Raw genomic sequence first — 16,562 nt, forward strand, 5'->3', positions numbered from 1 at the left:
TTACATTATTAAAATTCAAGTCTATCAAAACCAAAGTAGATCACTAAACTGGGAAATCCACAGAAAACATGTTGTTTAGCATTTACAGAATAAAAATGGATTTAAAAAGTCTTTTGTGCCTGGTGTGGTGGCACACACCTATTCCCTGCATTGAACTCAGGACCAGCCTGGTCAACATAGCAAGTTCTAGGACATCCAGGGATACAGAGGGAAATCCCTGTCAGAACTCTGCCCCCGCGGACATGGGGTCTTCAGACTTCTGACATCTAGTTACTGTTAAATATCGTATTTCTGTTGTTTAAACTACAGAGTATGGATGCTGTTATAACAGTCCTAAAGCACACACTGGGAAATTTAGGCTCCAACTGCTTTTGTGTCATCCAGTGTGTATAAGTTCTGCAATGCGTTAATTCTTAACCAGTACTATGGTTCCTAAAATTCTGAAATTCAAACATTTCAGTTCGGTCCCTGTTGTGGTGTATATCTTATTTGTTCTTCAAGGCTCTGATTTGAAGGATTATGGGGACTTCAGCCCTTAACATTGTCCATGTCCGAGGTTCTGGTTTGTTCTCTCTGCTTTCTGGATCATTGCCGTATGTGCTGTCTCCTGTCACTTTCTGCCATGCTCCTGCCTCCACAGACTGAAGCATTCGACCGAGGCTTTCCTACTGTGATTGACGGAAGTCCTTGTGAAACTATGAAGCAGAATAAAACCTTCTGTTAGGTTGTTCTGATAAGTGCTTAGTCACAGAGACAGTAGAAGCAAACAGCGCCTTGTGAGCGCCTCTGCTCCACGCGCATGCTAGTCGGCCGGCAGTGTTCCCGGAGGCTGCGGTTTCAGACACACGAGACCTCGGGAAGCTCAGGTTTAGCTCTTCTTTATGCCTCAGAAAAACGAATTCTTCTGAAAGCTGCAGGTTCCTCCTGCTAGCCAAATATGTTCTGACAGATTATGGATCAAAGGCCTTCTAAAGGGGTTTCCTTTGGAGACATAAGCGGCATCTACCTAGTGTAAGAATGTCTTGACGTTGCTGATGATCTAATCAGCATTTCACATAGTCATTTTTCTTTCTGGGCTGTGATTTTATTTAATAAATAATTGAACTGTGTCTGAGCACTTCGATTTACAAACCAACAGAAAGTCTGTTTATCCTCTGTGGAAGTCATTGTCCATGTTGACAAAAGATTTTTAGCAAACTTGGTTTTCTTCTTTATTACAGAGATTTAAAATAAATCTTAAAATACAATTACAAGGATGCCCTGACCCAGGACTCTGTGAGGTGTTGTGGTTTGCATATGTGGAGTCAGCCCTGGGTGGGATGGAGCTCAGCTCTCCTGAAGCTGCTGGACTAGGTTTGAAGACCGCTCTTTGTTGCACCCCCTCTGGGGGAGTCAGCCTGTGTTTGCTGCACCCTTCTTTTAACTGATTTCAGAGGCCAAGAGGGCCATCATTTGCTGGTTGGTTTACTATTTTCAGTTGGGACTCTGCTGAGGCAGGGGTCAAATTAGCGCAAAGCTTTTCATCCTAGCCGTTTATCTCTCTACTGCTTATTTATTTTTCTCTGAGTAGGAATTTAGCATTCAAACATAGTATTTTCGAAAGAGATGATGGAATCCAGCACCTGACTTCTGACGAAACCCAGTATGACCAAAGCACAAGACTGAGCCCATCCATCCCCAGAGATGAGCAGCTCAGTGCAAATGTAAAGTAGCGATTGACTTATGCATTTTAAACAGTCATTGTTTGGGCTTCATGAGTTTAGATAGAGTCCAGGCATTTCCACAAATAAATTTGCAAACCAGCGGGTAGCACTTAACTATGGAACTCTGGCCCTTGCCACATACAAGTGAAGACTGGCAAGTCACTTAAACCTAGTGCCCTATGTTCTCCCTTCTCCAATGCATGTCATGGCATAGCCACCTACTGAAATATTATAAAGCTTAAATGAGCAACACATGAAAAGTTCTTAGTACAGTGTTAGCCATACTACAAGGGCTTTATGCTGGGCCTGCGAGTTGTTACTTTATCTATTTTTTGTGAAGAACCTGGATTAGAAAAATGTCAGATCATTGCTTTATACAAAGAGGTTCTCAACAATCTATCTAGGGAAAAATATACAGGACAATTTCTCTGCCTAAGATTAAGGCACGCACAGAATAGGTTCACTGTCAGGACAGAAGAACAGGACTTGTCTCAATTTGAAGTCAGAGATTTCCTAACTAATCATGAAAACCCAGCAGATGATCATCAGGAGACTGAGACACCTTGAGCAATAGCACAGAGCCTTGTAACTAGCTGTGACCCAACATGGCAGAATTCCCGAGGAAGTGCTGAACTTTGACTTGGAAACATCCTCCAAAGACCTGTGATAAAGATTTCAGTATCAGTTGATGGGGCGTAAGGAGGTGTTTGCACCACAAGGGCTCTGCGGATAGATTTCTTATTTGATGATATCACTGAGAAAGGATGGGAACCAGAAGGTGGGACCTGAGACTAAGAATCATGAAATGATTCATTCAATCACTGGAATGCCAATCAGACGGGTAGTGAGAAGGGTCTGCGGATGTGCATTGCCATGAGCATTTTTCTTTGCAACATCCAGGGCACATAAAGGTATAAGGGAAGAGCTCATCATATTCCATATCATTTACATGAGATTAGATTGAACCCACGTAAGTATGATTCAGTGCAGGAAAATTGTTTCATACTAAAAAAAAAACCAACCCATCATTTATGAACGATTCTGTTGGTGTTAAAGTCCATTGTGAATCATGTTCACTTTTTAAAAATATATATTCCATTTTATCCATAAGAAATGGTGACTCACTTTGTCTCAAGATTATTTTAGTTTCTCTTAGTTTTGTCTATGCATTTCTCACTTTTATCATGGGGATATGGAGAGCTCAATTTAATCTAACCACTGCCTTTAAAATGAATATACAGTAAATTAAATTCAATATATTTCAGATACTTATTCTTTACCAGATGCTGAAAGAAATAGTATACAATGAAATATAAACATTTAAATCATTAGTTCCTACTAAATTAAATGTTTTTTTTTTCTGTCTAGAATTCTATCTATGCACTGTCATAAACAGTCCAATCCATTTAATCCCAGGAGGATTAATGGTCCCTCGATCATCGAGGCTTAGGTGTTACAGAAGTTGGAAAGTGAAAATGGTGATGCCTGTTGTTTTCCTTTTCTGGAGTCTGAGATAGGAGGGAGAGAACTGGGATGCAAGCGTATTCCAACCTAGCTGGTTTTTGTTTCCTAAGCCTCAATGCGCATTTGTTTCACTCTGACTCGCTGTGTGTCCGTCTTCTGTTAGGTCCTGTTAATACGGTGCTGTTACGTGGCTCTTGAAGAACATTAGTCCTTCTGTGGTGTAGCCACGCCTTCCTCCAGCCTCTGGACCATCTCTGATTGGCTAAGACACTTGGTTTCTTGCGTATTTGGAATTTGCATCATAGGCACACTGGGCCCTCTGTTTCTGAGAACTCACAGATACGTACCCAGTACCAGCCCCTATGTGTATATACATCCGCAGATGGAAGGGGAACCCTGACAGAGCTGCCAATAACAACCTCACTGCTGTTCAGTTTGTTCTTTATGAGGCAGAGGAATAAAAAGAGAAAGCTCGCAGCTTGTGGAACGGCCACCTGGAGTTAAAGAACACCATTTTCTTTTTGTAGTCCCCGATTCATTTCAGAACGACAGTCTCAGAACCGGCTGTCAGTTTGATTTTGCGGAGAAATGATACCGTAGTCACTGTACTGTAATTGTGACAGTCTATTCAGGTCTCAGCTGCCTCACCTCACCTCAAAGTCCATGTAGCTCTTTTGTTTAATCCTTACGCCCTGATAGCAATGATGGTGATTTAAGATTATAGCCTTTTCAATACAAGGTCCCCAGTGCCACCACTGGCTGCTTCCCTTAGTCTGCAGGGCATTCTCTTCTAAAGGAATGCTTCTTTTTAAGATCTTAAGTTTTGAGTCTCCACAAGTCCAGGATAACCGGGAATGGTCTGTTGAGTTCTCTGTTACCAAATTTGGCTAAAAGTAAAGCGATGTGACCTGAAGTAAAAGCCCTTGGAAGACAGAAGATGCCATTCCTGCATCTGTGTTCCTACTTCTTACCTCCTCTTTGTAAATTCTGAGATAGGGAGGCAACCCTTAACCAAAAAACTGATCTCTTGACTCCCTAGTAAATTTGGGGGCAAAACTCAAACTCATGTACAAAAGCATAATAATTAGTATGTGAGCAAACTGTCTCTCTGGGCTGCTAACTTCCTTTGGAGCGAGACACTTCTTAGGGAATGCTGAGGCGCCTGAGAGGCAGTTCCTGCAAACACAGGTGCCCTTCCTGTTTCCTTTAGGTTTTTAAATGCTGTGTTGGCTTTTGATTCCAATGTCCTCCTGATGGCCCTGATTTTCACTGAGTACTTGTAAACTGCAGGAAACGCTAACCTTCCCTAAGAAACTGTTTCCTAGAATGTGAAGCCCCGGTGCCCTTAGTGGTCCATGTGCAAAACGTTTTGTGAATGTCCCCTTCTTTCCTGTGAGCTGTGTAAGGCTGCTTATGACCAAAATCAGCTTGACGTTTTTTTAATTAGGTTATTGCACTTAATGGCTATAGCCTAGTGATCAAATCTTTGTATATTAGAAACTTATTTAAAATTTTTTACTGACATTTCTAATGCTAGTATAAATGTTCATAAATAAGTATTTTTTTTTAAAGAAGATGCAGCTCTAGTACTGTGAAAGTTTATCTGTAGGAAAAGACGTCAGCGGCTGACAGGAAGCCCTGCCAAGGAACAACCTTACACTGCCATTCTGTGAGAGAGTGCAGACCGAGGAAAGATGAGTACCCTGGGCGTTAGCCAGTCTATTAATCTCGGTCCGTTACTTAGTTGTCTTGTAAGCAAGTCCCTTTGATTCTGGGTTTGTGGTCTTCCTTTGGAGGAGGGTAATTTTGAGGTGATCTTAAAATGCTGCAATTCTGTGTACAGTAGAAAGAATGAGAAGAGACCTTGTGGCCGTCTCCCCAGTATGGCCGAATGAGGTATTTCTCTCATGCCCTTTCACTGCTAGATCTTATTAATTCTTAGAAGTCACAGAGGTGTTAGGTGAGTAATTGCTGTCATCGTCATTAAAGAGCTGAGGCAGCAGGAAATGATGGTCAGTGTGCACACAGAGATGGACTCAGTTCTAAAGAAACCCTGGATAAATATCATGTAGCAACCATATCTGTTCCTAAAACTCCAGCATGATCAGAGTGACACCAGCTTCCACACCCATATCTGAATGCAGATATAGCAAATCCGTCTTCTCCTTCCCCCGCTCATACTACACTCAACCCAGCCTCTTCCAAACCCAAGAGCTAATCCTATCAGTAAATCAGTAACTTTATTGTCTTTCCTAGTTTTATCTTTGAAACAAAATACATGCACCCTTATCAGTATAATACACAGCAGATCATCTTTCACCAGAATGGTTTAAATTGCTAAAATGTATATTACTGCATGTGTTGATGAACCTTGATTGTCAAGTTGAGGGACCCTCAACTGGAGAATTACCTTCATCAAGTGGGTCTGTGGATGTAACCACAGGGCATTTTTTTGATTGATGATAGATGTGTGCGTCGTGCCATCTGTAGACAGGGAGGCCTGGGCTGTATAAGAAAGACAGTTGAACATGGCTGGGATCAAGCCAGGAACCAGCTTTCCTCCATGGTCCCTGCTTCAAGCTGCTGCCTTGAGTTCCTGCTTCCATGCCCTCGATGAAGGACTATCGCCAGGAGAATGAAATAAACCCTTTCCTCTCCAGGTTACTTTTGGTCAAAATGCTTTATTACAACTACAGAAAGCTGCGGACCAGAGCGGTCTGTTAGCTATGAGGCAGAAAACTGCAAGACGGAAAGTTGGAAGAGAAAGGTTATTGAAGTGTATTTATAGGGTTATCTGTGCATGGAGATAGTGAGCACAAAACAACCGAAAGTGAAAATGTTCTTTCTCACATCACGACACTTTATACTTACATGAGATTAAGAGCTACAAAAGACCCCCCGTGGCATCTTTTCATTTATTCTTTATTAATATGTCAAACTCATACAACCCAATATAAGCTGAGCCTCATACCTACTCGAGCTCCATGTAATTTTAGTTTCTGCTGAATATTTAATTCAAAACTCCAGATCGAACTTCCCAGTTCATATGGTCTTACATGATTTGCTACAGAGAAAAGGAATTACCTTTTCTCATGTTATTTTGAACTGAGGTTAAGTCTTTACTTACACTTTGGCTTTCTGTGCGTGATTGTGTATTTCAGGCTCTAGTTTAGAAGGAAGTAGGAGAAAACCTTGTGCTCGTGCAGCTGCTTCTTCAGACCTTACATTGTCGACACATTAATGCTATTGGTTGCAGCACGGAAAGTAACAGTCAGCTCATCCCTGAGAAATGCATAGACCTTAGAACGGGTCTGTGAGCACCATCATCATTATACTGACCGGCTGCTTAACGAGTTCAGCTTCTTAAAAGTTTACTTTAGGACTTGAGAGAATTTTCTGTTTCAAAATAGAAACAATTTAAATAAAAATCTTAGCCTTCTAAACACTCTCTGAAATAGTCACCTGTCTAAGTGCTGACAGCCTTGGCTGGATCTTGGAGCTATCCTCAGGGCGTTCTCACGTGTATAACTGTGAGAGACTTAGTATTGATCTATGATATCCACGTTTCCGAGAAACAAAAGTAAATGCTATATAAAAGAGCTGCGTGCGTGTGTTTTCCTGAGTCTAATCATTTTCAACAGCGGTAAAGAACATCAGCACTTCTAATACAAAGTGAAATCCAGCAGACTTACTGTCTATTTTATCCACTGTTGCTACCCTCAGCATTTATCTAAGCTGTTCTCTTAAACAGACATTTCCAGAGGAGTCGATGGCTCTGCAGATGGAGCAGTTGGTGAAGACAAGGGCTCCACACCGGCAGCCAGGCCTCCCCCAGGATCTGATGAGAGTAAGAGAGAAATCGTCCATTGCAGCCAGCTGCTTCCTCTTCTTGTGATAACCGTGTTTCTCCCGTGGCTCTGCAGAAGTCCTGCGGTTTGGTGTCCTCCCACTGGTCTCTGTTTGTTTTAGTGCTCGATCTTCTGGTGTCACATTCGCTATATCAACCACCAAACCAGCATCACAAGGCTTAACACCTGTTCTTGCTTCTAGGATTCACAGTCGCTGATCTTACGGTTGGCTTTAGTTCACTCTGAGTTGATTTTCACATGCCATGTAAGTAATAGTCTAATTTCATTCTTCTGCATGTATAGATATTCCCACTCCCATGTAACTCCATGCTTATAAACATAGGATCTAGGTTCTGCATCTTTACCATTTTTACATTTACAGGAGTAACATCCTGACATTTTCTTTGTGTGTGATGTCGGGTGTGCAGTCTCTGATTCCCTTGTTTTCATAGTTCTGCCTGCAATCATGATCCTTTGACAACACGAGAATCTTACTATGGTATAAGAAAAGGGTTGGAAGTTGTGAAGTTTGTATCTGGTACCATTCTTGGCATCTATTTTTATAATCATAACCTACTTTAATTGCCACAACCCTCACTTCACTGATAAGGAAACTAGTTCCCTGATAATCTGTGTACTTACAACTAGCAAGTAGCAGAGGCCAAGGTCTTCTGCTGACCCATGGCTCAGGGTCATGACAGAGATGAAGATATCTGGAGATCGGACGATTAGGAGTCATTATTGGTCAGGGGAAATCTTAAATGTTCTCTTTGACAATTTTACAGGCAAACTTGCAGAACTGAAACAGAATTCTAATATTAGTCAGGAGGAAGAATATTTTCCAGTTCTATTTTATTTTTATCTAAGTATTGTTTCTCACATTCTACATACTTTCCACAAACCTCCTGTATGTATGTACTTTGTCATTTAATTTCATCAGCCTCATAAGTCTAAACTGTGATTATTTTTCCCTAGATCCTTCAATCATATAACTGTCAGAGTAATATATTTTGCCCTCTACATTACAACTTTTATTTTGACATCTCTTTTTGGTTAATATTCATTGAAGACAAGCTTCAGGTTATTTTAGAAATTGCAGTGGGTACAATGTAAAGGGATACCTTCCTATGTGTGCTATCAGCTATGATGCATGTTTGAATGCTTCTCTGCTAAAGGTACCTGGGAAGTGTGATTCTAGCAAATGGGACTGTGGCAGCCTGTGTAGCATCAGCTAGTCTGGCTTTCAGTGCTACAGCCCCATTGCTGCCCTCTACTGGCAAACTGTGGTATGTCCCTGGCCAGGCCTGAGACTTCGGTAGTCTTGTGGAGGGAATGTCAGAAAATAACATTAGAAAAATCATGTATTTAAAATCTGCTTTGCTATTCCTTTAGGAAAATGTGTGCCAGGATGTTTCCACAAAATAATAGTATGTGACGTGAGTTTGTCTTTAGTCAAACAGTTTTTACTAAGAAAACAGAATTTTTCAACAGTTATGTGGAACTTCTCAAAGATAAATATAGAAGAGTCTCTGCTGCATCCCCTTGCCTATCGCCATGGCCGCCTACAAGCTATCCTCATCCGGCACGGCGAGAGCGCCTGGAACCTGGAGAATCGCTTTAGAGGCTGGTACGACGCCGACCTGAGCCCGGCGGGCCACGAGTAGGCAAAGCACAGCGGACAGGTGTTGCGAGATGCTGGCTATGAATTCGACATCTGCTTCACTTCCGTGCAGAAGAGAGCAATCCGAACCCTTTGGACAGTCCTGGATGCCATTGACCAGATGTGGCTGCCAGTGGTCAGGACCTGGCGCCTCAATGAGCGACACTATGGGGGTCTGACTGGTCTCAATAAAGCAGAAACTGCTGCTAAGCATGGTGAGGCACAGGTAAAGATCTGGAGGCGATCTTACGATGTCCCACCACCGCCAATGGAGCCTGATCATCCCTTCTACAGCAACATCAGTAAGGATCGCAGGTATGCAGACCTTACTGAGGACCAGCTACCTTCCTGTGAGAGCCTGAAGGACACCATTGCCAGAGCACTGCCCTTCTGGAATGAAGAGATTGTCCCCCAGATCAAAGAGGGGAAGAGAGTCCTGATTGCGGCCCATGGCAACAGCCTTCGGGGGATCGTCAAGCATCTGGAAGGTCTCTCAGAAGAGGCCATCATGGAATTGAACCTGCCAACTGGCATTCTCATTGTCTATGAATTGGCCCGTGAAACCCATGCAGTTCCTGGGAGATGAAGAGACCATGCGGAAAGCCATGGAAGCTGTGGCCGCGCAGGGCAAGGCCAAGAAGTGAAGGCGAGCAGACAGACTTCTACCCCAAGACCCTCCTCCCTGCCTGTTTCTGCCTCCTGCACCCTTCCCAGCCCCTGCCACTGACTCCATGTTTAGGAACTTAAGTTTAAGTTGTAGCTGCAGATGGGGACCCGCGGCTCCCATTTTGTCTTAGTATTTTATCCCCTGCACCCACTCCCTTCATAGAATCTAGTTAGAGTAACACCTCTAGGGTGCAGGTTCTTGGTTCACATCGAGGAATGGCTCCTCTTCCCGGGAGAGTTGAGAGGTAGTAATTACAGTTTTCTTAGTCCTCTGTTTACAAGGGTCTGCTTTAGGAGGAGGTCAGGGAGGAACCATGCTGTGGCCGGACCAGTGAGAAGTTGCAGCCAAGTTTTGTCCCTGGAGCCTGTCCTGCACGATTCCGCAGTTAGGTAACCAGGGGCTGTAGTCATTCCAGTGGAAGGTGAAAGTAGCTTGCATTTAAAAGATGAACTACCTTCCTCTCTGACCCTAAAGGAGCTGTGGCCCCAGAAGGTTGGGATCAATCCTGTCAAGTCTATGTGTTACATTTACTTTTACAAAAACAAAAAGAAGTACATATATATTTATCAGCACACAAACCCCTCTGAGGTTTCTAGTGGTTATTGAAATAGTCCTATGTGGTCAGCAGAAAATAAGCCATTCCTCATATCAAGTGGGATAAACTCCTTGTCCTCAAGGGACAGGAGTGTCTCTTACTGTGTGTTAGGACCCCTCTGCCTTGTCTTGTAGAGGTGAAGTGCCCCTTGATCATGTACAGGGTTTTGTCTTTCGCTGTCTGAATCATGTTCCAGCTGCTTGACCCTACCATGTGGGTTCAGAACTTGTTTTGGGCATACTAAATCTTCTTTTCCAGATCAGTATAATAAAGGAGTGATGTGAAATAGTAAAAAAAAAAAGATAAATATAGAAAATAATCATTATTAAAACAGAATAAAGAAAACTTGGCTACTAGAAAATTAATTTCCTAAATCTTGGTAGGATATTGTGCTTTCTAAACCCAAGAATCTATTCTCAATAGTGCATTTATTTCCAATTGAATGCGTAGGTGTAAAAAAAATGAGAATTTGACATCATTTTAAATAGAAGGCTAGTTTTGAAACATTTCCCAATGTGAATGACAGACAATTAAGACTGCTTCTCACTGAGCACGATGTGGAAGCCAGCTGATTCTCTGAAGACCCAGCAGAAGGAAACAGGAGGCATTTGATCTTTGCTGCGTGCTGTAGCTCTTTGCAGCAAGGGAGGCGGTTGCTGAGAAATGAGAGGAACAAATGTCCATGTTCGTCGCAGTACTGATATTATCTAGATGCTGTTCCAGAGAAAGATGAGGATTTGTCCTGGGAAACACACATTCTTGCAATCAAACGGCTCACGCCTGTCATCAAAGTCACATCAGCTACGCAAAGAGTATTCCAGCAGAAGACTCCTCAATATTCAAAAGGGGGCTGTCAGGGTGTTATGTTGCATATAGAAACACAGTTTCTCTATAGGATAAAATTTTGTACTATGAAATTAATATCTTCTAGTCTGATAGGAAGAGCTTGCACATGTAATTAAGTTTCCCTTTCCAAAGATATCAGAACGATGTTTCCAAAGAATGTATCTCCTGGCTCCAGACATTCAGACTCCTTCCTCAATGATGATGACAGGATTAACCAAGGAGTGTTTCCAAGTATCTGTCTGATAAATGTATTCCTTTAGATTTATTGCGTTGCTTAAGATTTGTTTTCCCACAGATTCACTTGGTAGGTCAGGAAAAACTAATTGCCCAAAATTCATAAAGTGAACGTTTATTGAAACTCTTTTAAATGAATCAGCCTTTAAAATCCTTTTTGTAACAACACTGATTTTTGCATCTTTAAATAAAGTACCTGGTGATTTGAAAGACTGAGATCTGCCCTGTGCTCATGCACTTGAACGCTTAGTCCCTACTTCATGGGTCTGTTTAGAAAAATCGTGGAACTTTTTGGAGAATGGGGCTTCTTGGATGAAGTATGTAACTGAGAGTGGTTTTGAGCATGTACAGACTTGTCCACTTTCTGCTCTTGCTTTCTTTCTGTCTATATGTCTGTCTCTTTCTTTCTCCTCTTCTCTTTCTGTTTCCTGTGTGCCTGCTCCTGCTGGCCTGCCAGGCCTTCCCCGCAGTGTAGACTCTAACTCTCTGGAACTCCAAGCTAAAACAAACTCTTTTGTCCTTGAGTCGCTTTGGTCATTGTATCAGATCACAGCAGCACAGAAGGAACGGATACAGAAATTGTTACCGGAAGAGTGGGATCGTTGCTACACAGAACTGGTTTTTGATATCAGAGAAACTCCGATGAATGTCATGAACAGAGTTTAACGGGCTGTTCTGGTAAGAATTTGGGATACAGTAGTGCTGATAGTAGTACAGAAAGTGCAGGCCCTATTCCTGAGGAGTCAGAAGAAAGCAAGGGTCCTATTAGTAATTTGGCCAGAGGCCATTCATTTGATACTTTTGGAAGGAATCTAGCTACATTCTGTCCAAGACCTAAGAAACTGCCTGAGGCTAAATTAAAAGGTAATGGACTGATTCCTCTGTTAGAGGAAACTTCAAGACAGCATAGCATTTAATCTGAGTCATAGTTATGGTGAGTTCACTTATGTGTGTCGATAGTGGAATGGACCAAGTTGGGGAAGATAGGAATGTAAGCGGTGCAGTTTGAAGCAAGTGTGGCAAGGAGCCTGGGATCGCTCACAAGATTGGAGAATTGAAGAGAAGTCTCCTGACTGGCATTGGAAAGACAGAAGAGGCTCGAGGAGATCCGAGCGGCCATCGTGTGAGACTGTGCAGGTGAAGCACAGGTTGCTGTGGAGCTCCCAAGATGTTCGAGATTCCAGAGCCAAGAGTCATCTGCCAGGGAAAGTCGCACACAGACAGTGGAAGCAGCCAGAGAGGTGTGTATGCTGCTGGAACAAAGATGGAGGGGTGGAGCCCTGACCCTGGACGGGGTGCTACAGGATTTGGTATTTGTACTTCCGGTCTTTGGTGTTGCTTTGGTCCAGTCTTCCTTCACTACCTCAAAAGAGCAGCAGGCAGCGATTAAGGTTCAGGGTGTTGGCCTATCGGGGGTAACCCTCAAGGATAATTCTCGTATGGAAAGTCCCCTGAGGTCACAGACCCCTGAATGTCTCTTGTTTCTACTGTGCCCTTTACATGTTTTCTGTTGCTATCCTTTTCTAATATCTGGGCATGGATTGGTGTGGGCAGATTCTCCACTGCCTGGAAAGTAATGTGTTTATCTAATGGAAATTTCTACCTGTGGATTATTATGAGGTTGATTTCTTCCATAAGTTCTACCATCTAAATGTTAATAATAATGTTAGCTTATACAGAAATCAGATGAATAAAAATATATACAAGGATATGTTTCACAGCTAAGGCCTATGAGTTATGCCTGGCAGCTGTTTTAGATTACAGCCCAGGCTGGTGATTAGGAGAACAGTTGAATTCTCTAGGAGCCAAGTTGGACCTAATTCTTTTAATGATTAAAAAATATTAACTCCTTGTACCCATTCCTGCTCTACATTTCCTGATATGAAAAGCTAGTGATAGATGGGTTTGCACCCTGAAGATCTAAGGTACAGCAGACTGATGTCTTTTACGTACAAAAGTTTAGGTTCATAATTCCTTTAGGATTCCTTGTAAGATTAACTTCCTAGTCAGCAGAATGATTGATTCTTTCTTGGTAGTGGCCATGTGCAACCTGCCAGCAAAAGAATTGGCTGTGGAAAGATGCTTTTTGTCTGCTCACGCTCCGCTAATCTGCAATAAGTTATTTCGACATAAGTGTATATGGGGAATTGGAATGACTTTGTTTTTAATCATGTAAGGGAGATGAAAAACATGTTACTTGTACTGTGTAGGAATTTAGTAAAATCACTGTATAGAATGGAGGTCAGAATGAACAGATATCTTTTAGAAGTACCTTGACCTTGAAGAATCCGTGAGGAAAACAATGGTTGGATGCCTCAGGCACACCCAGTGGGTGCTCTTGTATTAATCTGTTTTGCACACACTGTATAATGAAGGATTAGAGTCAAGGAGGCGTGTGATGCTCTCCTTCACTAAGACATGTAAATTAAGGATGGGGACCTTGATTTGAGGAAAAACCTTACAACAATCTAAAGAGATGCTTTCATATGGCATAGCCCCCCCCGAACCGACCCCCACAAGCCAAACCAGCTAACTCCAACCCAGTCAGTATCTCAGAAGAGGTTGTTGAATACAAAGGAAAGAATCAAGTGAGTGTGTAAGTGCTTTCTTTACCCCGAGATAGAAAAAGTCTTAGCCTGTACGGATGCCTTTGATTCCTTTCAGAGCTCTGTGTGCTGGAGGCTGCCTTTCCCCAGAGGCATAAAAAAAGTGTTTGAGGCTATGAGGGCAGTGACAGGAAGTACAGGTGGAGAGGAAGCCAGCTGTGCACAGTAGCATTGGAGGACTGCCCTAAAAGACCAGCTCATAAGGAGAAGCCTTTATTGCTTACTATATAGCAGGTGAGGAAGATATATAAGATTCTTTCCCCAATTTGTCTATTGAAATAAATTATCAGTGTATTTTGCAAAATATCTATAGAGAAAGACTGTTTGATCAGAGGCACAAAAATTCTCTAGGGAGTTGGTTTTACAGCAGCATAGACACTAGCATTTTATTATGTAGTTTTATTTGCACAGATGTATTTCAAACACATTTCTTTCCATCAGTAACTTTTATTTATAATCAGATATTGTAATGAAAATTCCTATTTTCAAATATTCATGAAATATATGAATATATATTTATTGCATATATATATAGCATTAATCCAATAAACATATCTCAAACAGCCATCCATTTAAGCATTTATTAAGAAACTTCTGTTAAATATACACTTTCTACACAGCTTTCTCCTGACATGCAAGTACCTTTCTCATCTTATTTTGGAGCTGATCATAGGTATTTCTATATCAACGAGAGGTAGAAATAATGAGCCACTCAGCCACTCAGCATCTCATATTAAATCAACAAAGGAAATAAAATGTGTACAACTAAAAATGTGGAAAAAATTAGACACTCTGCAAACCGTACCATGATGGATTTGCCAGTTTAAGACACGGCCACACAGCCTTAAGAGAGCCAGCTTCTGAACATACTGTCCTAAGGTGAATCTGCTCACTTGCTCCTAAAGACTCATGTGGTCAGAAAAAGAGAGATATATAGTAAAGAGAGATTCAGAGACAAAGAAAACCTCTAAATATTTTACAGTGTGTTAAAAATATATGCAGGCTAAAAGTTAAAGTTCTTAAAGTAAAAAAAGGAAGAAAGAAAGTAGTTGGGTGTGGTGGCACACACCTTTAATCCCAAAGCCTGGGAGGCAGAGACAGACAGATCTCTGAGAGTTCAAGGTATTGTAGCACACACCTTTAATCCCAGCACTTGGGAGGCAGAGACAAGTGACTCTGTGAGTTCAAGGACAGCCTGGTCCACAGAGTTATTCCAGGACAAAGATATACAGAGAACCTGTTTCAAAAAGTAAAAGGAATAATAAAAGAAATAGAGGTTAAAATAAAGCCACATAAAGATGGAAAATACACAGAGAATCTTGATACTGTATGCTATTATGCTCTCTTTGAATTGTTTGAATGCTGAGGAAGGAGCAACAGCTGCTAAAAGATATTTGTTTATAAATGCTGCTGAAGTAATCCAAGATAGATATTTTGAAAATACCTTAACTTCAAAATTTGGATCTAAGGATATGATACTTTGGAAAGGAGGTTCTTCTTTTGTTTTCACAGAGGATGAGACCATGTGGATTGCTTCTATCCCAGTATGGTATGATAGACCACATCCTCCTGAAAGGTTGCTGTGAACACCCTCAAGAAATTACTTCATTCAACTGCCAACTGAGATGAACCTAGCACACAGGTTATCATGAAAGACCTGATTAACAGCACCCCTATTCAGCAGGAAGAAGTTTGGAGAGAAATAACTACATCCATATTCCCAAATATTGTTTTTAAATGTTCTTTTACATTTAAAGGGGAATATGATATAGATATGAATAATTTGCATTGGTATGGATTTTAAGGTCAATTTTGTTATATGTATATATATATTTCTGATCTTGATTGAGGTATTGTGATTGTGTAGTTCATTTAAAAATGCAATGTATAATTAAAAATATAGGTTGTTAATGGATAATCATCAAGAATAGTCAAGCTTGTAGTAATGTTAGTTTGATTTTCTAGATGTGCATAGACATATTTCAGATATGCATTCTTCATATCTTTCAAATACTACAGAACATGGCATTTAATGTTTTAATAACTTAGAACTTTTCATGACAATGAGACACATCTGCTCCTGGCAGCACCAATCTACTTCAAGAGGAAGATGGGCATCAAAGAGGCTCCTTATGGAGTTGGTTAGCCAATTGGGCAAGAAACTGCTCTTGCCTGGACTGATGCATAAACTGGACACAAAGAACCCGCAGAGAGAGAACTGCTAAACTTGCCTAAAGGTGAGATGGTCTTTCAGGGTTCCTGATTCATGAAAGAGTCTATGAGACATTCTGCAGGACACAGCAGATAGTGACTGAACTGCCTTTGAAATTTCCTGCTTCATGGAAATGTCTGCTGGATGATATGGGCCTGAAGGCCGAAGATGGATGCCCCAACGGTGCAGAGGAACTTTGGGTGACTGTACAGGCAGCAAGATGTCTCTGTCATTTCTAGAGTTTTGGAAGTTGCTTACTACTTTTTTACTTAAGTAATATTATATCCTTCTGGAGTCTTTGATGGAGTTGAAGAATGGTTAGTTATAGTTATAGTTTTCCATTATTATGATAAAGATAAAATATTCTTATATTATATTTTAATAGATATAAATATTGTAACTGTAATTCTTACTCATAACTGTTTTGTTATATGTAATTTTACTATGTTAAAGTGAAAGCCTTTCTTTTTTTGTTTAAATAGAAAAAGGGGAAATAATGTAAATGGGCTTTCTGTCTATGTGTTATTTTCATTGATTAATAAAGAGACTGCCTTGGCCCTTTGATAGGACAGAAAATTAGGTAGACAGAGTAAACAGAACAGAATGCTGGAAAGAAGGGAAGTGAGACAGATGCCATGGAGTCAACCACCAGGTCAGACATGCTGAATCTTTCCCGATAAGCCACACCTCGTGGTGCTATACAGATTATTAGAAATGGGTTAATCAA

The 16,562-nt window shown here is 41.3% G+C and overlaps 1 pseudogene; it reads left to right on the forward strand.

The window, feature by feature from the left end:
- Positions 1–799: 799 nt before the first annotated feature.
- LOC125389261 (phosphoglycerate mutase 1 pseudogene) lies at positions 800–9,730 on the forward strand (annotated as a pseudogene).
- Positions 9,731–16,562: the final 6,832 nt, after the last annotated feature.

This window comes from Myodes glareolus, chromosome 11, assembly GCF_982192425.1.
Source record: "Myodes glareolus chromosome 11, mMyoGla1.1, whole genome shotgun sequence".
NCBI lineage: Eukaryota > Metazoa > Chordata > Mammalia > Rodentia > Cricetidae > Myodes > Myodes glareolus.